The 22,303-nt window shown below is 48.9% G+C and overlaps 1 long non-coding RNA gene across 2 annotated transcripts in view; it reads left to right on the top strand.

The window, feature by feature from the left end:
* Nucleotides 1-1,620: 1,620 nt before the first annotated feature.
* Nucleotides 1,621-22,303, top strand: part of LOC140392458 (uncharacterized) — a 55,705-nt gene continuing 35,022 nt past the window's right edge. Inside the window, exons 1-3 of one of the 2 annotated variants that reach the window (XR_011935371.1) lie at nt 1,621-1,685; nt 1,787-1,843; nt 10,903-11,004. This is a non-coding gene — a long non-coding RNA (uncharacterized lncRNA). The remainder of the gene's footprint in view (nt 1,686-1,786; nt 1,844-10,902; nt 11,005-22,303) is intronic. The other variant, XR_011935370.1, reaches the window with a different exon arrangement.

The following is a 22,303-nucleotide window of genomic DNA, read 5'->3' as shown; positions in this document are numbered from 1 at the left end:
TGCCGAATGTGAGTTCCCCGCCCTCTGCTGTGGGTTCCCCAAAGGCGGAGGGTGGGAACAATGGGAAACCCATTGACAGGGGCGGCACAAGTAGATCCCACTTCTGGCCAATGGCGGAACATCTCCTCCGCTGAAAACACGCTACGGGGTGGGGATTGTGGGGGGGGGGGGGGGCGGGGGTTGGGGGGGGGAGTCCCGTCCATGGTCTAGTAAGATGTACCACCAAAAAGTCGAATAAGAGTAAAACCAGTTGGGCCATCTGGCATGAAGCCGTCTACCATCACCACATGGAATTCAATGGTTCAAGAAAGCTGATCACCACCATGTTCTCAAAATAAATTTGCCCTGAGCAATAAATGCTGGCCTTTCCTGTCAAATGCACATCCCATGAACAAATAAAAGAAACTTGGGGTGAGGTACTGGAGCCAGGTCTATCAAACGAAAGCACAACATGACTTAAGAGAGAGTCCCCTTCAGCATGCCAATGGGCACAACTGAGTTCAACATCTTGATCCCTAAAGGATAGAGAGGTTGAGGAATTTATTCATGGAAGGTAGGTTTGCAGAGTTGGGAGAATTAGAGGGGAAGGTTCAGTTGCCAAGGGCGAATGGGTTTCATTCTTACAGATTAGGGATTTTGTTCGGAAGGAGCTGGCTATGTTTCCACGGTTGTCGCCCCTATGTTGCTCAAAACTATTGTGTCTCAGGATGTGATAGAGGGGGGTTGTTGGAGTGAGGTCCCTCCTGTGCGCGATGAAGTTTAATTTAATTTAAAGTGGTGCAGAGAGGGCACATGACAAAGTCATGTATGAGTCAGTTTTTTTCAGGAGGTGAAGGACCGATTTGGACTGTCAGGGAGGCCGGCGAACTAGACTCGTGTGTTGGTCATGCCCGAAATTGGTGGAGTTATGGGAGTCCTTCTCGGGAACCATGTCAGAGGTTTTGGGGATGAAGGTGGCTCCGAGCCCGTGGGTGGCGACATTCGGGATTTCGGAGGTGGGGAGAGAGGTTGATGAGTCGGCCTTTGCCTCCCTGATAGCCCGGAGGCGGGTCTTGCTAGAATGGCGGGCTCACATTATTGTTTGTGAGAGCTTGCTGTGTAAATTGGTAGCCACCTTCCCTTCATTACGACAATAGTTACACTTCAAAAGTCCTTCATTAGCTGTGAAGGACATCCTATGATTGTGAAAGGTAAGTCTTTCATTTAACCATTTCACTTCACGAGATGCAAAGTGGTTAAAACATTTCAAAATACAAAATACAATAACTAACATGAGGCCTGCTGAAGAAAAAATATTCTGCAATTCCACTTCAATGTTTATTCAAACAACCGCCGATGCTGAATATTCCGAGAGTGCGGAATGTAATGAAACACTTGCAGGTTATTTATAATGCCAGGGATTTAGTGATAAGGCTTAGCTGCGAGATAAGGTAACACTGAGGACAGTCCTAGGAATAATTAAACAACACCACAGTTTGCATTGCATCATCTAACGTCAATGTAATTCCATGCAAAGAATTAAGGCCCTGCAGCATTAATCATATTCATGGCTTGAATAAAACGTAACGCCCTTTTCTAATACCATCTTCGCAAAGCAAGTGTTTGGTCATTGATGGATGTTCTTCAAGCCACTGCTCACATGTACACCAGCACTGCCACAAGAGCTTGTATGGTTGCTTTGATAAGTAAGTAAATAACACAGGGTTTTGTTTACCTAAGCAGAGTGTAGTTGATAATAAGATTTTTATGTGTTTATTTTGTCATTTTCGTTTTGTTTTTAATGTAGTGTTTGAGAGTGCTGAACAGTTTCCACTTCACACTCAATGATATTGAGTACTCTGAGGTAAGATCTGCCATTAATCGGATATAATTTTTTCTCACATTGTCCTGCTATTGTGATTCTTCCCGAACCATCGAAGGTCATGGGCGTGATTTAATGGCCACGCTGTGCCCAAAGAACAGCTTGCCACAACGCAGCCGGGAGACCCCGGGAAATCTAGCGCGATCTCGCGAGGCGTTGTGACGTGAATCCCGGCCATTGTGGGCGGGATCACTTTGTATCAAATCTGTACCAGATTCCTGAGTCACCCAAGGCGTGGGATCAATTTCCCTCGCCTCAGAGACCTCAGGTGAGCGCTGTTCAGTATGGTCTTGTCAAATGGGGACCAGATAGAATGCCACTCAGGAGGGTCTCCCAGGGGATCGGAGGACGCCAGGTGCATGCCCTTTTGGCAGGATGGCACTCTGGCACTGCTGGTGCCACCTGGACACACCTGGACACCCTGGCAGTGCCACATGGGTGCCAGCCTGGCATGACCAAGGTAACCAGCTGGCACTGCTAGCTGTCAGGGGCACTGCCAGGATGGCACTGCCAAGGTGCCAAGCTGGCATTATTTCCTTGGGTGTGATTGGACTGCGAGTGTCCTGCAATGGTGTTGGGGGGGATGCGGGTGGGAGCTGGGGACCCTCCCATACTACGTTGGGACTTAGGGGGGGGGGGTCACTTTAGGGGCTACGGATATCGGGCCAATGGCCTCCCAATCTCTCGCTACACTGAGGAATTCCGGGGAGCAGTGCTCCTCAGTGCACAAAACGGGGCTATGTGCGGCCACAGCCGCCCGTTCCTCGTTGAGGCCACTCAGCGCGTTTTATAGTCTTGTGTTTCTCACCGTGGAAACTCGCGGCTAAACATGCTCGCTATGGGACCTTTGTTCCCATTTAGTTAAATCACTCCCCACATTTTACAGCAGCTCTGTTGTAAGGTTTCTTTTTTGTTTCCTGAACAAGCAATCTGTGCATTTTAGCTCCACAAGCAGATAGTTTGGAAGATATAAAATTGCAGTCGTCAGTGTAATCTGTAAATGGATGCTTGATGACAGAGTCGGAAAAATTATATTGTAAAATGCTCAAGAGGCACCAAACACGAATGGTCGCAAATCACTAACTAAAGATAGCCTTGAGCACACCAAGCCCTTTTATAGCTTAAAACACAGGACGTGGCGCGTTATCAAACTTTGAAATGTTCAAAGTGCCTACTGAATATCAATGATAATAAATTGTTACTGGATTGCCTTGTTGTCCACGCTGGTGTTGGGATTGCAATGACCTCCTGCAGCCACCATCTCTGCTCCCAAAGACAAACTGTGGGTAGCGTATGACAGAGCCAGCAAAATGTGAATGCACCCATAACCCCGTCTCATCTATTATCCGAGAGTCATTGGAACGGAGTCCACTATTCTAGGTACTGTCCATACATCAAACCTCCTGCTATATCTGTCTCCAAACATATGTTCTCAGCAGTTGCTTCGGGGCTGGTCACAACCTCAACTGGTTCTTTAAGACAATGACAATTCTGGAAATAAGGATACCTGAAAAACAAAACTGATGATAGTCCCTAACGTGTCTTTGATATGTAGGTTTCCCTCTACTTCAGCACTGTATTTCTTAAAAACTCGGTTTATTCAGGATTCTTCTTCCCTACATCAACCCCATCAAACCCTTTCATAATCTTGAAGACCTCGATCAGGTCACCCTTCGATCTTTTATTTTTGTTTAAAGAAAAAACCAGCAGCCTGTTCAATCCTTCCTGGTAGATGCTCTGATATCATGTTGATAAGTCCTTTTGTCACCTTCTCCAGTACCTTAATGCCTTCTCGTAGAGGTTGGTGAATTTGTGGGACTCGCTGCCCCATAGTGCAATGGAGTCTGAATCATTAAGTGATTTCAAGAAAGAGAAAGGTATATTTCTGATGAAAAACGGGTTAAAGGGATATGGGGAACAGGTAATGAGGTGGATTTAAGACCAGGACGAGATCAGCAATGATCTGATTGAACGGCGGAGCAGGCTCGAAGGGCTGAATTGCCTAGTTCAGCTCCTAATTCCTATGTTCCTATATAATAAGGCAGCTGCTATTGATGACCTGGATCCTGGATCCTATAACAGAGGGAGATGAGGAGTTATACAGATTGAAATACTGGGAAAGGATGAGTTAAATCACTGAACTTGTATAAGGCACTAGTCAATCCTCATCCTGTGAAGGCTTTGGAGAGAATACAGAGGAGATTCACAAAAATGATTTCAGGGATAAAGAACTGTAGCTGTGAGGATAGATTGGAGAGGTTAGAATTATTTTCCTTGGAGAAGGAAAGGCTGAGACTTGATAGAGGTGTTCAAGATCCTGAGGGGTATGGACATGGGTATGAGTAACTGTTACCTCACAAGACCGCATCAAGAACTTGAGGGCATAGATTCAAATGAATTGGCAAAAGGAGTAAAAGTGGTCTGAGGAAAACTTTCTCATGCCCAGAGGGTGGTTAGGGTTAGGGTCTGGCACGAAGCTCCTGAGAAGATGGTGGAGGCAGGTTCTGGGTGGTGGAGGCCAAGTCACTGAGTGTCTTTAACACGGAGATAGATAGGTTCTTGATGAATAAGGATATGAGGGGTTATAGCACACTGGGCTAAATCTCTGGCTTTTAAAGCAGACCAAGGCAGGCCAGCAGCACGGTTCAATTCCCGTACCAGCCTCCCCGAACAGGCGTCGGAATGTGGCGACTAGGGGCTTTTTACAGTAACTTCATTGAAGCCTACTTGTGACAATAAGCAATTTTCATTTCATTTCATTTTCATGAGGAGAATGGGGATGAGAAACATATCAGCCATGGGCGAATGGCGGAGGAGACTTAATAGCTTAATGGGCCGAATGGCCTAATTTTGCTCTTATGTCTTATCATTCAATCAAGGTATTCAAAAGGGAATTAGATTGCTACCAGGAAAGAGAGAATTTGCAAGGTTACAGGGATAAGGCAGGGGAGTGGGATGAGATAGAATGCTCATTCAGAGAGCCAGTGCTAACTCAAATGGTCGAATGGCCTTCTTCTGCACTGTGAGATTAGGAGGCAGGACAACACAGTTAGGAAAACAGGAGTAGAAAGTGTATGTATGATGACTAGAGTTCAGGAGGAATTAAAAACTGCGGTGAAACAATGTCCTTAAATGGTTAACTCTCTCGAGCCAATATTCCCACAGACCCCCAATGTAAATGATATACCTACTCTTAATGGACAACACAGATTCTGAGGAAGGCTGTTCCTGAGCTTAGTTTCGAAACAAAGGCAAGGTCATTAGTTTCGATTTGACTTTGGGAAATATGCAATTAAAGTTACAAGTAGATCCGACGCAATATGATATTTCGCTGATTGTGGGGGACTTCTAAAATCAGATTAGATTAACAGAAGACACGTATTTAATCAAAACTCATCTGTCGAGACAGATAAGGCAGGATAAGAATCTTTTGTTCAATAAGGCTTTCAGTTGTAGGCTCTGCAGAGCCCTTAAGTTCCTCATTACTTAATGCAGCACGGGTTCGGAACTAGTGAGGAAAGTCTCTAGTTCAGTTAGCTGAAGAGGAAAACATTTAATCTTCGAAAGGATCTTTTCAAACAAATATTTCAACACTGTCGCAGTCATATTGAGACATGCAGCTATGTTTTAGTAAACAGCACAACCTAAGAGTAACTTTGCAAAGTTGTAAACAATCTCTATATTGCAGATTGCACATTCATCGCAGACATTTCTACTTTAATATTGCATTCGATTTTGAAGTCATTCTCCCTTTTGCGGTGTGAATTTGAACTGCAATGTGTAACAGTCAATGTAAAATGTACCACTGCAGCACAATTCATTTGGACAAAACCCCAACTGGTCTCCCCCACCCAGAGTACACAACAATCACAGAATCGCAGAATTTTCACAGGGCAGAGGAAGGTCATTTGGACCATCGTGTCTTCACCAGCCCTCCAAATGAACATTATGACTTAGTTTCATCCCCTTGCCTTTTCCCCAGACCTCTGCACGTATGTTTCTATTCCGGGAATCACCTAATGTCCTCTTGAATGCCTCCATTGAACCTGCCTCCACCACACTTCTGGGCAGTGCACTCCAGACCCAAAACACTCGCTGTGTGAACAATAATTTTCGCATTTTCTTCTTTTACAAATCACTGTAAATCTGTGCCCTCTCGTTCCTGATACTTTTACGAGTGGGAAAGGTTTTCCCTCTCTACTCTGTCCAGCCCCCTCGTGATTTTGAACATTTCTATCAAATCGCCTCTTAATTTTTAAAAACCTTTATTGTCACAAGTAGGCTTGTTTCTCTCTGAGGGGAACAGTGTTGTATCTGTAAAATCTCAACCAGTTTACTTACTCAAAGGTTCACCTAGGTGTCTTTATGAACGAGGAAAACAAAGCACAAACACAAGTTCAAAATTCAACAATATTTATATAGCAGGATTAACCCCTTAAATTACCCACAAAATACACGAGGGGTAGAACATAGAACATAGAGCATACCGTGCAGAAGGAGGCCATTCGGCCCATCGAGTCTGCACCGCCCCTCACTTCCACCCTATCCGCCTAACACTAAGGGCAATTTATCATGGCCAATCCACCTAACCTGCGCGTCTTTGGACTGTGGGAGGAAACCGGAGCACCCGGAGGAAACCCACGCAGACACGGGGAGAACATGCAGACTCCTCACAGACATTGACCCAGCAGGGAATCGAACCTTGGACCCTGGCGCTGTGAAGCCTAAGTGCTAACCATTATGCTACTGTGCTGCTCTGGGTATCCAAGATCAGTGTATGCTACCTGCAAAGATGGCTTGGTAGGGGTATGGATCTGATCACTGCGTTTCCCCGGACTGTCTTCACGAAGGTGGTTCTCGCTGGCGGTTTCTTCCTTCCTTCTTTGGTCTGGTCTGGTGTCCTCTGGTCAGGTCAAGGTCACCTCCCACGCCGAGTCTTCGCTGCCGAGGGGTTCGGAGTGCCTACTTTTATCCCCCTCTGGCTTCTTGCCCTTTTCCCATTTCCTGTGGCCTTTTGCCAACGGGGTATCAAGGGGGAGTTTTAGTATCCAATGATCCAATTGATGCCCCATTGACAGGTTGTTTTAAAGTGTCTAATTCTTTTATTTAGAATGGCTAATTTTAATCGGGTTAAGCGCTAGGCCCTGGCAGGCCACCACAACAGTCCCAACCACTTCAGTCTATCTTCATAATTAAAGTTTCTCATCCCCTGGAACTATTTCTGTAAACCTCTTCTGCGCTCCCTCCAATGCATTCACATCCTTCATATAGTGTGCCGCCCTGAAATGTACACAATGGGCGGGATTCTCTGACCCCGGGCCAGGTCGGAGAATTGCCGGGGGGGGGGGTCCGCCAATTCTCCGGTGACCGGCATTAGCGCCGGCGTGGTCGGCACAGCGCGGGTCGGGGACCACTCTACGCGGCCCTTCCAGCGATTCTCCGCGCGGGATGGGCCGAGTGGCTGCCGAGATAGACCGAGTCCCGCCGGCACCGTTCACATGTGGTCCTACCCGACGGGACCTCGGCATCCATCCTGCGGGGGGGGGGGGGGGGGGGGGCGGCCGGGTGGGGGGAGGGGGGTCCGACCTCGGGGGGGGGCCTCCGCCGTGGCCTGGCCCGCGATCCCGGGCCTACCGATCGGCGAGCCGGCTTCTCCTGGTGGGGGCTTCTTTTACTCTGCGCCGGGCCCCTGTAGCTCTACGCCATGTTGAGTCGGGGCTGGCGCGGAGAAGACAACGAGCACACATGCGTGAGTTTGCACCGGTCGCAGCGCGCATGCGCAGACCCACAGTGCCCGTTTGATGCTGGTATCGGCAGCTGGAGCTGCGTGAGTCGCTCCAGTGCCGCGCTGGCCCCCTGTAGGGCTCAGGATCACTGCTCCTGGAGGCCTGTTGACGCCGTCATAAAACGTGACGACGTTTACGACGGCGTCAACACTTAGCCTCAGGATCAGAGAATCCCACCCAATATTCCTGCTCCCACATCTTTAAATCCTCTAGGGTCGCCTGACAGGCCCCTGTGAGTCATTCAAGAAACATGGACACATAATCCAACATTGAGGATTTGTTTTTTGTTTTAGAAACTTTAATGGTCCCTTATTTCGTAGCCTAAAAATTAATTAAAATGGGCTAAACCCCGTTGATTTGTTCGGAGAATTCATGGCGGCAAAGAATAAAAAATCCAATCCCTTGTCCCAATCTCCTGGACGTTCATGGCAATAGACCCTAATCATGGTTTTGGGAGTCTTATCTTTCCAAAGCTCCCTGAGTTTGTGGATGATAGATGGTTGATTTTAATAGTTTGACACCTAGCCTATGAATTAGCCCTGGAAAATTTTAGACATAAAGTTAGAACCCTGGTCGGATTGTATTTCTAAGAGTAGGCCATAGTGTGTGAGGAACTGCGACAACCCTTCCACTACTACCTTAGCTGTAATTGTTCTTAAAGGTAAATATAGTTTTCTCTGGCAAGGTTGTCTACTTTCTCTGCAGACTCAGCATCGTCTCAGGTTCACAGCAAAGGATGTACTAGGCACTCACTGCTTTCAGAACAATAGAGTTGTTCTTTCACATCAGCAAACATGAGAGAGGGAGACAGAGAGATCCTTTCACTTCCAAGGTCTAAACACTTCTGCCATGTTCGCTCAGAAAGCACCACACAGGAACCAATCACTAACTGTTGTCAGGCAGAACACTGTTCCCAGCCAATCCACCAGTTGTCGGTTAACCAATCCAACTGACTCCCTTCAAAACCATTTGCGAAGATCCACCCAAAGATCTGGCTTCTCTTCTCTCAAACGCGAAGCCTGGGAACACAGTGTCCCGGCAAGCAGGCTGCTTCAACTTTGAGTCTTCTGCTTAAAAACACATCCCAATTATGGGTCCACGGACCAAAACAGTAAAATAAACTGAAAGAAATGCGAGCAAAGGAAATGAACAGGAAAGACTCTTACACTTATGTTGTCAACTAACAGGGCCATGATGCTCAGTAAGAGTCCAAACATTCCCTGATGGATTGACCTTATGAGCTTCGCCCGTTAGCTCCCTCACTGTTAATTCTGCTTAACGGTACATTGTTGTATATGAGTTATTTTGTCAAATTGTAAGGGAACTTAAGGGGGAAGGAATTCTGGCAGTGTGGCCTCTTTAAGGGCAATCATTTGCGGGCCACGCAACCCTCCCAGAGCTTATGGGGATGGAACGCATGAACCTGAGCCTACCGGGTGCCAGGGCGAGGACCCGAGTTGTGAGGGAGCATCAGAGTAAGCTTGGGAGTCGTGGAAATTATTCCTGTGACAGAGTTGTGTTGATCTGTAATATAAAGTTCTCCCTTTGTTAAATAAATCACCATTGTGATTGAACACTGTCCCACTGTATTACCTCACGCTACAACAATCGTGTACAAGGTTTGGTGTTTAATGGTGCAAGGTTAATCTTAAAATAGTAACCAAAATGTTTTGGATGCTTCAGTAACTTTAGCTGATGTAATGGGGATGGAGCTGATTTTAACGTTGGGATATGTTGCCCTCCTGTTACACATTCCACCAGATGTTTAAATCCATGGCATCGAATAGAATGGCCAGTCTGATGATCAGGTTGGATGGTGGGAGGAGGACGACAGGGTGGGGGGAGGGGAGAGGGGGAGATGGGTGGTGGTGAGGTGGTTGGGGGTGTTGTGGGAAAAATCAACCACTTCAAGAGTCAGACTTGCTGTGTTCAAAACAGTGGCTTTATTGTTCCACGAAGCTTCGGGAGAAAGCGTACGTACCCCGCTCTACGGTAGCCAGCCTTTCTCGTGGTTTGAATGGCAGTCATTCATTTTATACTTTGGGTCCACAATGGGCCCAGATACAAAACAATTATCACCTTGTAATCTTTAAACATTTTATAGATCGTACATCGCTATTTGTAAGCGTTTTGCCATTTACACATGGTTATAGTTAAAGAGGTTTTACAGGTTACAGGTAGCAGCAGGAAAGCAGTATCGATTGTCCCTTTGTTTTAGGAAATGGCCCAAGACATTCGTATTAGCGTATCATTGTGTACACCTTGGCTGAAGTCAGCTTTATTCAAGTGGTGTCCCGCATTTATGTATTTCTTAATCTTCCTGTCTGGCTCCCTTTGTCCTGGATCTATTCCTATCTGTCCCACTGGCACCCCGCTGGACTCCAGGCATCAGTTACGTCTGCTTTATTCTCTGTGTCTCCATCTTGTGTGTCAGGCAGCCATCCTCTGTGCCAAGTGCCCTTCTGAACCATTTCCTACTTCGGTGGGGGGGTGCGGGGGAGGGTAGGGGGTGGTTGTAGCTCTATAGCTGATCAATGGCCTGACCAAAAAGAGAAGATTATCGCCTTGGTCTAAACACCACCATATGCAATCTGAAAACAAAGCAATACTATCTGGCTTTTGGAGACAGGTGGTTCTCTTAACCTGTAGCACTCCAGACACTAAATTAAATATCAAAGAAACTCTATTAAAATAATCCCAAAATAGGTATAGTTTCCACTATCACATGCAAAGCGTGATATACAGATTACAAAAGGAATGACAGAATAAAGGTGATGAAATGGAATGTCGAGCATAGCATATTGATGGAGCCTTGTTACAAAACTTCTGGACAGTTACAGGATTAATCATTGAATATCCTCTTTAATATTCTCGTCACATCATAACATACATGCCTATTGTTTGCAATGCGAATAACCCCTACTGACTGTGAAAATAATTTGGATGTTAAATTATATCCAAGTTAAATTATAATCCCCTAGTTATATGTTTGGAATTTTATTTTGCCGAGGAATATATATTTATTCTATTAAAGACTGTTATGAAACCAACTGTCAAGTGTGACTGTGTCACAATAGAACAATATCTTGACTCGAGTGAAGGCATTAATAATTCTCCCACATTGGCTCCAGATTTCTTTGAGTTATCATTATGAATGTCACCGACATATAATTCTGCGAGAGTTTACCTTCAGTGTCGGAGATGTGGCATTTCATTACAACGGAATTAATAAGATGCTTGTGTGCTGCTTTACAGATGAAAGCTGAGCCAAAAGAGGCAAATGTGATTCACTGCCTGATTAAACTGATGAGGCAGGAGGCTGGGTACAGCGGAACCTAACCGCTCACTACTTATCAAGTAAATAATGTTTTAATAACTCTAGCTTTGTCTTGTAATGTTACACCATCGTCAAGTAGTGTGAGTTCCAGCTTATTTGCTTTCTGGCACTTTGGAGTTGAAGTTTCAGCCGCAGTATTGGGTTGCCAGAAAGCATTCCCCAAATAATGAAAGCAAATTTGTTCTGCGTGCATTTGTTTGAAGGTGTGGGCCCACACTATTTACCCACCGGCTGTGTCTCAATGGTGGCACCCTCGCCTCTGGGTTCGGAGGTCATGGGTCCAACTACCACTCCAGAAATCCGGACACATAAATCTAGGCTGACATTCCTGGGCACTGTTGGAGGCGTCAACACTTGGATGAGATGTTAAGTAGTCCACCTTCTCGTGTGGCTATAAAAGTCCCATCAAGCTATTTTGAAGAACAGCAGGGAGTTCTCTCTGGTGTCTTGGTCCATGTTTACCCTTAACTGCTAACACCAAAAATGGCCGTTGTCACGCGTCTGTCTGCGGAACCTTGCTGTGTTTAAATTGACTGCTGTGTCTTTAACACATTAGTCACTACACTCAAAAACATATTTAATTGGGTATAAAGCATTTTGAGCTATCCTGACTTCCTGAAGAATTCTACATCTATAGATGTCCAACACACTGGATGTCCATGCATCCAGATTTCCCAGAATGGATCGTCATATAAAAATCATGACCAGGGACAACAACAGTCTTTCCTTCTCGATCTCCAAGGGTTTTGAGGCCAATTGTAGTGGCCGGGATAGCTCCATAGCCAAGAAGTTTGAGTTTCTTTAGAGGTTGTCCAATGTAAAGATGCCACCAGGTTTGCACTTCAAATGCCCCCAAAACTGAAAAGTGCATTTTGTTGCCCAGACTCGGGGCCTATAAATAGAAGACACCATCAAATAACTTCAGTCGGGAATTCAGGAGAAACCTCTTTACTCAGAGGGTGAGTAGAAGGTAAAATTCACTCTCAGAACAAGTAATTGAGGTGACTAGTACTGTTCATTTCAGGGAAAGCCAGACCGACACATGAGGGAAAAAGGAATAGGGTCTGTAAATAGGGTTAGATGAAGTAGGCGGTGCAAGTGGATCATTAAACACAGTGAGTGTGAGGTTGGGGCATGTGCTGTCTGAGAGTGTGGCGGAAAGAGATCCATTCGCGGACGTGTGGCGGGGGGGGGGGGGATTGGATCATTATTTGCGGAGAGGTTTGCAGAGTGAAAAGGCTGACTTGCTCCCACAATGAACCAGTACAAGCAAGTTGGGCCAAACGGCCTCTTCCTGTGCTGTAGCCAGTCTACAATTCTAAGTAAGAAGTCTTACAACACCAGGTTAAAGTCCAACAGGTTTGTATCGAATCACTAGCTTTCGAAACAAACCTGTTGGACTTTAACCTGGTATTGTAAGACTTCTTACTGTGCTCACCCCAGTCCAACGCCGGCATCTCCACATCATATCCACCCAAGTGGATTGCCCATAATTTTGTGTTTTTGTTTCAGATTCCAGCATCCGCAGTAATTTGCTTTTACCCTTTGTAAGTAGCATGTATTAGAAATAAACCTCTTCTTCGTGTTACTCCCTTCGCCTTTATTAATGATGCCGCCAAATGCAAAACACCCTATTCATCGTGTACAAGAATCACTTTGTTTGCCATATTAGAATCAACAATCTCTCTCAGACACAATACCAACTTTAGCTGAACTGCAAGTCAATCAGCATCCTCAAAGCTGACAGTGCCTGACTGGAGAGGACTGTTGTACATTTATGACATCTTCCCATTTTTCTTTCAATATTCACAATTTCCGTTCTAACCTCTATTGCTTTTTTCCCCTGTTTTTATGAAGTGTAGCACTTTTAGCATCGTCAGACATTGTGAGGTTAGTCTACTGTAGAAACTAAGAGGTACTGACAGTTTTCATGAGAGGGGCATGTCTTACAGTAGGTTTATTGTGTGCCCCTGCACCTTTTGGTGCTTGACCCACCCTGGATTGATGGGATAAAGTTCTCTCCTCCCGCTTGCCATACATTTGTGTGTGAAACGGATTTGAACAGCCAAAGCGCAGGCCCACTGCCAAACTCCCAAAACATTGCCGCTAAATTGGAGATATTAGTCAGATGGACGATTAAAATGGCTGGCATTGGCTATAAAAGATTTCTCTCTGGTGCAGCGATACTCTGCAAGAGTAAGAACACGTCTGAGGAAGCTCTTTTTTGTTGCATTAGACTGTGCTCTACCCAGCAGGCAAGGTACGGGCAACAAATTATTAAATACCTCATCAATTTCATAAACATAAAAATCACTTTAGAAATTAAAAGTTAAAGCAAGACACTACTTTCGTTCAGCTGACAAATCATTTTACACATTCCAGCTGTAAATCAAGAAGCAATTAAAGCACCTCCTAACAAAGTAACATGGGGATGTTATTGTGCGTATTGAGGCTAAAATCAATGGCAATCTCACCCATTAACCATACAGTTTAGTAGCTGTCGCACAAACGTTGTGCTTTGTGTCTTATCATAAGGATGCAGAGTTAGCAAACTCATCTGCATCGTACTTTTAAAGGAATAGTAAATTCTATCTCAAATAAATGGGTAACATTATTATATAAATGTCAGGTTTTTTTTCATGTTGGTGTGGTAGTCTGTGTAGAGGTATTATGGTACCTGGTAATGCTGGAACACCATTGGTAGATATTGAATGCTTCCTATTGGTCAAGCTGTATGGTAGCTCCACCCTGCTAGGCATGGAAACCCTCCGCAGCCGACCCCAAGACATCCCCCATCCCCCCACAAGCTTGTGCTGCAAGGCGGCCTGGCAACCCCGGGGGGCCCGGTTGCTACTTTTGCGGGCAGGCCAAGCACCCCCGCCAGCGCTGCCCGGCCCACGCACCCACCTGCAAGGGATGCGGTAAAAAGGGCCATTTCGTGGTGATATGCCAGGCCCGTGCGGTTGCCGCGGTCTCCGGCGGCGAATGCGGACCGCCACCACAAACCTCTCCACGGTCCCCGTGCGGCCAGTGGGCGCCGCCATCTTCCTACTCCAGGGCCACGTGCGGCCCCCAGGCGCCGCCATCTTGTCCTGCGGATGCTACGTTAGATGGATGGCCGCCGCCATTTTGTGCACCCCAGCCATGTGCGACCAATGGGAGCCATCTTGGATGGACCCCCAGGAGCCCAGCTCGGCTGACCACACACCGCCCGAAGAGAACACTCAACTGCTGCGATTAGCCTCGGTGACTCTGGATCAGTCCCAGCCTCGAATACTCTCAACTGCTACAACGACTGTACTTATCAACGGGCACGAGACGTCCTGCCTAATCGACTCTGGGAGCACGGAGAGCTTCATACACCTCGACACGGTAAGGCTCTGTTCTCTCCTCGTCCACCCCGTCAATCAAAAAATCTCCCTGGCCTCCGATTCCCACTCAGTAGAGATAAAGGGGTTTTGTGTAGCAAACCTCACAGTCCAAGGAAGGGAGTTTAAAAATTACCGGCTCTACACCCTTCCCCGCCTCTGCGTGGCCAAACTTCTGGGTTTAGAATGCCAGTGTAATCTCCAAAGTCTAACTTTCAAATTCGGCGGCCCTGTACCCCCCATCACTGTCTGCGACCTCGCGACCCTCAAGGTCGATCCGCCTTCCCTGTTTGCGAACCTCACCCCGGATTGCAAACCCGTCGCCACCAGGAGCAGACGCTACAGTGCCCAGGACCGGATCTTTATCAGGTCAGAGGGCCAAAGGCTACTGAGGGAAGGGGTCATTGAAGCCAGTAACAGTCCCTGGAGAGCTCAAATACTGGTGGTAAACACCAGGGAGAAGCATAGGATGGTCATTGACTACAGTCAGACCATCAACAGGTTTACGCAGCTGGACGCGTACCCTCTCCCCCGCATACCCGACCTGGTAAACAGGATCGCACATTACAAGGTCTTCTCCACGGTGGATCTTAAGTCCGCCTACCACCAGCTCCCCATCCGCACGAGTGACCGCAAATACACTGCTTTCGAGGCAGATGGGCGACTCTATCACTTCTTAAGGGTTATCTTCGGTGTCACCAACAGGGTCTCGGTCTTCCAGCGCGAGATGGACCGAATGGTTGACCGGCACGGTTTACGGGCAACATTCCCATAACTCGATAATGTCACCATCTGCGGCCACGACCAGCAGGACCACGACACCAACCTCCAAAAATTCCTCCAAACCGCAAAGATCCTTAACCTTACATACAACAAGGATAAATGCGTGTTTAGCACCGACCGCCTAGCCATCTTCGGCTACTTGGTGCAAAATGGAGTTATAGGCCCCGACCCTGAGCGCATGCGCCCCCTTATGGAGTTCCCCCTCCCTTTATGGCCTTCTTCTCACGTACCCTCCATGCCTCCAAAATCCACCACTCCTCAGTCGAAAAGGAGGCCCAGGCCATAGTAGAAGCTGTGCGACATTGGAGGCATTACTTGGCCGGCAGGAGATTCACTCTCCTCACTGACCAACGGTCGGTTGCTTTCATGTTCGATAATGCACAGCGGGGCAAGATAAAAAACGATAAGATCTTGCGGTGGAGGATCGAGCTCTCCATCTACAACTACGAGATCTTGTATCGTCCCGGGAAGCTAAACGAGCCTCCTGATGCCCTGTCCCGCGGCACATGTGCCACCGCACAAGTGGACCGCCTCCGAGGCCTCCACGAGGACCTCTGCCATCTAGGGGTCACTCGCATTTTCCACTTTATCAAGACCCGCAACCTGCCCTACTCCATCGAGGAGGTCAGGACAGCCACCAGGGACTGCCAAATCTGCGCGGAGTGCAAACCGCACTTCTACCGGCCAGAGAAGGCGCACCTGATAAAGGCTTCCCGTCCCTTTGAACGCCTCAGCATGGACTTCAAAGGCCCCCTCCCTCCACCGACCGCAACACGTACTTCCTGAACATGATTGATGAGTACTCCCGGTTCCTATTCGCCATCTCCTGCCCCGACATGACCGCAACCACCATCATCAAGGCCCTCCATAGCATCTTTGCACTGTTCGGGTTCCCCGCTTACATACATAGTGATAGGGGGTCCTCCTTTATGAGCGACGGACTGCGTCAATTCCTGCTCAGCAAGGGCATCGCCTCGAGCAGGACGACCAGTTACAACCCCCGGGGTAACGGACAGGTAGAGAGGGAGAACGGAACGGTCTGGAAGACCGTCCTACTGGCCCTACGGTCCAGGAATCTCCCGGTCTCCCACTGGCAGGAAGTCCTCCCGGATGCCCTCCATTCCATCCGGTCACTGCTTTGTACCACAACCAAGCAGACACCTCACGAACGTCTCCTTGTCTTCCCCAGGAAGTCCTCCTCTGGGACCTCCCTCCCGATCTGGCTGGCAGCACCCGGACCCATCCTGCTCTGAAAACACGTGCGGGCGCACAAGTCGGACCCGTTGGTCGAGAGGGTCCATCTTCTCCACGCTAACCCCCAGTACGCCTACGTGGCATACCCCGACGGCCGACAAGATACGGTCTCCCTACGAGACCTGGCGCCTGCCGGAGCCCCACGCACACCCCAGCCACCAGTCCCACCCTCCCCTCCACCAGGGCACCTTACAGGAGGATCGGTCCTTCCGCCGGTCCCGTCTAGGCCCCCCCACCCACCGACGCACCCCGCAGGCGCTCCCTTCCCAGGTCAACCGTTTTGCCCACCAGCGCCGTCTAGGTGTGTCAAAGCTGCCACAGAGATCGAGGCCACGTTCCCGGAGTCACAGACGCCCGAGCCTCCAGCGGAGTCACCACCGAAGCTCCGGCGATCACAGAGGACGACCAGGGTCCCTGAACGACTGATTGATTCATTTTAAATTGTAAATTTAAATCATAAATTGTAAATAGTTAATAGAATTGTAAATAGTTACAAAACGCTGTACGGAGGTATTACGGTACCTCCATAACTAATTCTACCACGTTGCCATGTTTGTAGTATCAGGCCACCACCCCCGCCGGACTCTTTTTAACAGGGGGTGAATGTGGTAGTCTGTGTAGAGGTATTACGGTACCTGGTAATGCTGGAACACCATTGGTAGATATTGTATGCTTCCTATTGGTCAAGCTGTATGGTAGCTCCGCCCTGCTAGGCGGGGTATAAGAGCCCGTGCCGCCCCAGCAGCCTTCATTCTGTACCTGAGCTGCTGGGGGAAACATCTAGCTTATTAAAGCCTTCAGTTGGACTGCAACCTTGCTTTAGTGGTCATTGATCGTGCATCATACAGTTTGTTTTTTGCAAAGTTAGTGAACGGACCCAACAACATGATATCATTTTAACATGCGTAGAAATGAAGGGAATAAGTGTTCCTTTCGAGGAAATTAAAACCATTTCTAAAGGGTTAAAGATCACTCTCCTGAAACCACCCTAAAGCAGTTAAAAATGCAAGTGATATTTTAATGGCCAAACCATTAGACAACCGAAGGTAATTACAGGAATGAACTTTGGTACCTGAGGACATAACTCAAGCAGAGCTATTGCTGCTTAATTTTGTCATCTGCACAAATACCTTATCAGAAAATTCGTAGAAATGTAACAAGGAGATTCGTTCATCCATAAATGTGTTTGTCTTTGTTGCAAGTCATAAATTAGTCGTGTTTCTATGAAAACAACGTCTTTACATTCATCCGCCTGCAAAAATATGCCACTTTGGGATAGACATTAATATGCAATCAGATAAAACTTAGTGTTAAAAAGCAAGCCACAACCAAGTTAATATGGTAAAAACATAATGGAGCCTGTCACTATCAAGAGTTACAGCATTATAACTTACGTCGCTCAAAAGACTCAGTCTTAGGCAAGTGTAGACTTACTGAAGACAGGAGTTACTTCGATTGCATCAAGGTGCATTTTTAGCAATAATAACTTGGAAACATGCTGTGAGATTTTGCTGAAGCCACTATTTTTCATAGTCTAGGAATAAAATCACTTGCCTTATTAATTCAAACATTTTGCATGTCATGAGCATTTTTTAATGGGAGATGTTTCCCCACGTTATTCTCCAGTTAAGCTAAATTGGTTTGTTGAATGAGTTCCAACAATCCCCACATCATCCAGCAGATGAGAAAGGCCTGTAAGGCCAAGAATGGAGCCTGATGTGCCTCATTGTTTAATCCAGTACATGGTGAACTCAATAATTAATTAAAGCAACCTATTCATCTCCTCCACCTCCACTGCCGTCTGAAACTATTAAAACGTGTAAAACATGAGCCTCTTTCATTCTTCATCAACTTAACATTTTTATACTCAGCTCACTCCATTAAAAATATAACACATTAATTGAAACTTGTTTGTCGTGATGGTGACGCACACGCACTGTCCTAAGTGAACATTAAACTGAGAATGCTTTTGTCTTTGTTGGAGCGCATTGTATACTGAGTACAACATGTCGTATATTCAACCATCACTCATAAAATAATGAAAGAGGTGGCACAGTGGTTAGCACTGCTGACTCACAGCTCCAGGGTCCCAGGTTCGATTCCCGGCTTGGGTCACTGTCTGTGTGGAGTTTGCACGTTCTCCCCGTGTGTGCGTGCGTTTCCTCCGGGTGCTCCCGGGACCTAGGTAGGGTGCTCTTTCAGAGGGTCAGTGTGGATTTGATGGGCCGAATGGCATTCTTCCGCACTGTAGGGATTCTATGGATATCTACCAAAGGACAATGTTTGCCTCATCATTTTGTATTAAACTGCGACACATGAAAATCAGGGTAAGTACAATTCTCTACATTTTTCTCTTGGTAATACCTTATGACTTCCCTGGACAAAGCCAAGGGCCGGGATTCTCCCCTACCCGGTGGGGCGGGGAGTCCCGGCGGGATGGAGTGGTGGGAACCACTCCGGCGTCGGGCCGCCCCAAAGGTGCGGATTTCTCCGCACCTTTAGGGGCCAAGCCCTCACCGTGAGGGTTTCCGCTGCACCGGCTGGCGTGGAAGGCCTTTGGCGCCATGACAGCCGGGGCCGAAAGGACTGCGCCGGCCGGCGGAAGTCCGCGTATGCGCGGAAGCATCAGCGGCTTCTGACGTCATCCCCGCGCGTGCGCGGGAGGGGGGTCTATTACGCGTCGGCCATGGTGAAGGTTGTGGCCGAGGCGGAGGGAACAGAGTGCCCCCACTGCACATGCCCGCCAGCGGATCGGTGGGCCCCGATCGCGGGCCAGGCCACTGTGGGGGCACCCCCCAGGCCAGATCACCCTACGCACCCCCCTCCACCCAGAACCCCGGAGCCCGCCCGTGCCGCCTTGTCCCTCTGGTAAGAGAGGTGGTTTGATTCTCGCCGGCGGGACAGGCATTCCAGCAGCGGGACTTTGGCCCATCGCGGGCCGGAGAATCGCCGGGGGGGGGGCCCGCCGACCGGTGCGGCACGATTCCCGGCCCTGCCGAATATCCGGTGCCTGAGAATTCGGCAATGAGGTTGTACCATAAACAAAGAACGGGGAAATGTTGAACGATAAAACGAATTCCTGTAACGATAAGAACATAAACATATTAACAAAGTGGTTGCATGAGTTCAATGTACAAACAGTCTCATAAGTCCAGTCTAGTAGGTGGGCGACGAATTCGGGTTGACCGCCTCAAGGGTAAGTCTGGAACCACCGGCTGAGGAACGGGCCTGGCCACGGGCGACGCGGAAGGGGCATGGTAGCAGGTAGCTCCACGAAGTCGAAATCAGGAACAACAGGAGCGCACGGTGTCAGTGTAAGGTCTCGTAGCGAGCGTGGAAGCAGGCGAAGAGCCCGGCGATTGCGCCTACGAACGGTTCCATCAGGCATGCGAACCAGGAACGAGCGGGGAACCACGCGTCGGAGAACTTCGGCAGGTGCTGACCAGCCACCTTCTGGTAGGTGGATGCGGACTTCGTCTCCAGGGGCCAGGGCGGGAAGATCAGTTGCCCGTGTGTCATATGACCTCTTCTGGGGACCGCGCTGCAGTTGCATCCTGTGCAGTACCAGAGCATGGTCGATTGTGGGCGCCAGAATGGAAGGCACAGTAGTCCTGAGGGTGTGACCCATCAACAGTTGGGCTGGTGAGAGACCAGTGGCTAGTGGGGCCGAGCGATAGGCCAGCAGGGCGAGGCAGAAATCCGATCCGGCAGCAGCAGCCTTACAGAGGAGCCGCTTGACAATGTGAACGCCCTTCTCCGCCTTTCCATTGGACTGGGGGTGCAGAGGGCTGGACGTCACGTGTGTGAAGCCATACGAGGCAGCAAACGATGACCATTCCTGGCTGGCGAAACAGGGCTCATTGTCCGACATGCCGTGGCGAGCGAAGGTGTCTTTGCAGGCCCTTATGACAGCGGACGACGTCAAATCGTGCAGGCGTATGACCTCTGGGTAGTTGGAGAAGAAGTCAACGACGATGACATAGTCCCTGCTGAGCGCGTGAAAGAGGTCCACACCCACCTTCGCCCAGGGGGGCGTCACCAGCTCATGGGGCAGAAGCATTTCAGGAGGTTGCGCCGGCTGAAACCTTTGGCAGATTGGGCAGTTGAGCACCATATTGGCAATATCATCACTGATGCCCGGCCAGTATACCGCCTCTCGGGCCCTCCTTCTGCACTTCTCGATCCCCAGGTGGCCTCCGTGTAGTGGGTCGAGAACCAGCTTGTGCATGCTGTGCAGAATCACAATCCGGTCCAGCTTCAGAAGGACACCATCAATGACGGCCAAGTCGTCTCGGACATTGTAGAACTGCGGGCACTGCCCTTTGAGCCATCCTACCGTCATGTGGCGCATCACACGTTTTAGAAGGGGGTCGGCCGCAGTCTCTCGGTGAATACGGGCCAGACTGGAGTCGTCAGCTGGCATATTTGCTGATGTGAAGGCCACCTGCGCCTCGACCTGACAGATGAACCCCTCCGAATCGGGCGGTGTGCTCACTGCTCTAGACTGGGCATCTGCAATGATAAGGTCCTTACCCGGGGTGTAGACCAGTTGGAAGTCATACCTCCTGAGTTTAAGTAGGATGCGCTGGAGGCGAGGGGTCATCTCGTTTAGGTCCTTTTGCATGATGCTGACCAGGGGGCGGTGGTCAGTTTCAACAGTGAACCGGGGAAGACTATACACATAGTCATGGAACTTGTCTAAACCGGTTAGCAAGCCCAGGCACTCCTTTTCGATCTGCACGTTGCGCTGCTCTGTGGGGGTCATGGCCCGCGAGGCATAGGCGACCGGGGCCCATGACGCAGTGTCATCCCGCTGCAGGAGCACTGCCCCAATGCCGGACTGGCTGGCATCAGTCGAGGATTTAGTGGCACGAAACGTGTTGAAAAACGCCAGGTGCAGTGGTGAGCTTGAGTTTGAGCTCCTCCCATTCCTGCTTGTGTGTGTGCTGCCACTGGAAATCCGTGGACTTTTTGACGAGGTGGCGCAGAGCTGTCGTGTGGGAGGCAAGGTTGGGAATGAACTTCCCCAGGAAGTTGACCATGCCTAGGAAGCGAAGTACTGCTTTCTTGTCTGCCGGCTGCGGCATGGCTGTGATGGCACTCACCTTGTCTGCATCCGGACGGACCGCTGACCGGGAAATGTGGTCCCCAGGAACTTCAGCTCGGTTTGGCCGAAAGAACACTTGGCTCGGTTGAGGCGCAGGCCGTTTTCACGTATGCGTGCAAAGACGCGTTGGAGACGATAGATGTGCTCCTGTGGTGTGGTGGACCAGATGATGACGTCGTCCACGTAGACGCGCACCCCTTCGATGCCTTCCATCATCTGCTCCATGATCCTATGAAAGACCTCGGATGCCGAGATGTTGCCAAATGGCATTCGGTTGTAGCAGAACCTGCCGAAAGGGGTGTTGAAAGTGCACAGCTTTCGGCTGGACGGATCCAGTTGGATCTGCCAAAAGCCTTTAGAGGTATCCAGTTTGGTAAATATTTTCACCTGGGCCATTTCACTCGTGATCTCTTCCCGTTTGGGTATGGGGCAATGTTCCTTCATAATATTGTTATTGAGGTCTTTAGGATCAATACAGATCCGGAGCGGAGGGCTTCTTGACACACACCATGGAGCTGACCCACGGCGTGGGCTCTGTGACCCTAGATAGGACCCCTTGGTCCTGGAGATCCTACAGCTGCTGCTTGAGGCAGTCTTTGAGTGGCGCAGGGACCCTGCGAGGTGTGTGAATGACCAGGGTAGCGTCTGGTTTGAGCCGAATTCTATAGGTGTATGGCAGTGTTCCCATGCCCTCGAATGCCTCCTGGTTGTGGGCGAGGAGCGATTGGAGCTGTGCGTTAAACTCTGCATCCGGGAAGTCAAATGTTCCGTCTGGAGAGAGAGAGTGGACTCGTTGCACGAGGTGGA

This window comes from Scyliorhinus torazame, chromosome 16, assembly GCF_047496885.1.
Source record: "Scyliorhinus torazame isolate Kashiwa2021f chromosome 16, sScyTor2.1, whole genome shotgun sequence".
NCBI lineage: Eukaryota > Metazoa > Chordata > Chondrichthyes > Carcharhiniformes > Scyliorhinidae > Scyliorhinus > Scyliorhinus torazame.
This window is presented reverse-complemented; position numbering and strand designations above follow the sequence as displayed.